Source organism: Phyllostomus hastatus, unplaced genomic scaffold (genome assembly GCF_019186645.2).
Source record: "Phyllostomus hastatus isolate PE091 unplaced genomic scaffold, TTU_PhHast_1.1 phas_contig_1, whole genome shotgun sequence".
Lineage (NCBI taxonomy): Eukaryota > Metazoa > Chordata > Mammalia > Chiroptera > Phyllostomidae > Phyllostomus > Phyllostomus hastatus.
In genome coordinates this window covers 47,157,539-47,158,284 of record NW_025333498.1, presented here as the reverse complement: position 1 = coordinate 47,158,284, position 746 = coordinate 47,157,539, and the positions used below count along the sequence as shown (strand labels likewise).

Sequence of the window (746 nt, the reverse complement as noted above, 5' to 3'; positions counted from 1 at the left end):
ATACATTTCGCTTTTATAAAAATGCCTCATTCCACTGTTAAAAATGTAAAGAGATAGATGCTCAAAGCTATGCATTATAGCTCTCTATATACTGAAAACCTTAGAACAACCTAAGTGACCATCGTGGGAAGATTATGCATTCAATCAATCATTGGAGGAAGTACATTCTATAAAAGGAAAAAAATCTCTACATATGACCATGAAGAGTGACTTCCAGGATATATTGTAAATTGTGTTTTGTTTATTTTCCTTTTTTGTAGGTGTGAGAACCAACGATCACTAGCTGACCAGGTATCAAAAAATTATGTTTTTGAAATCTGTTGATGTCAATTCCACACGTAGATCAATCAAACTGTCCTACATGTGCCTCTCATGACAAAAGTCCTTTTTGTGTCTTGTTACATTTTTAGCAAAGCATTGTGAAAAATATAATAATTCCATAACTTGAGAATATAGATTTATAGGTGCATTTGCTTATATATGTTATAAGGAAAGAAGACTCCAGGTAAAATTCCCTCCTAAAGAGACAGCATGATTATCTACATAGAAAATCTTTAAAAGTCTACCGAAAAAGGTTGTTAGGACTAATTGTTAAGTTGAGCAAGCTGTCAAAGTGCAAAAACAATTTATAAAAATTAATGTTTACTATATAGAAAAGTTATAAAACTGGAAATAATCTTGATGTCCCTCAACTGGTTAATTTGTTTAAAAAAATAAATGGTGGTACATTTCTGTAATGAAATGCC

At 31.1% G+C, this 746-nt stretch overlaps 1 non-coding gene across 1 annotated transcript; it reads right to left on the bottom strand.

The window, feature by feature from the left end:
* Window positions 1–256: 256 nt before the first annotated feature.
* LOC123814452 lies at window positions 257–390 on the bottom strand. Its single transcript, XR_006784915.1, has one exon. It is a non-coding gene; the product is annotated as a U11 spliceosomal RNA (small nuclear RNA).
* Window positions 391–746: the final 356 nt, after the last annotated feature.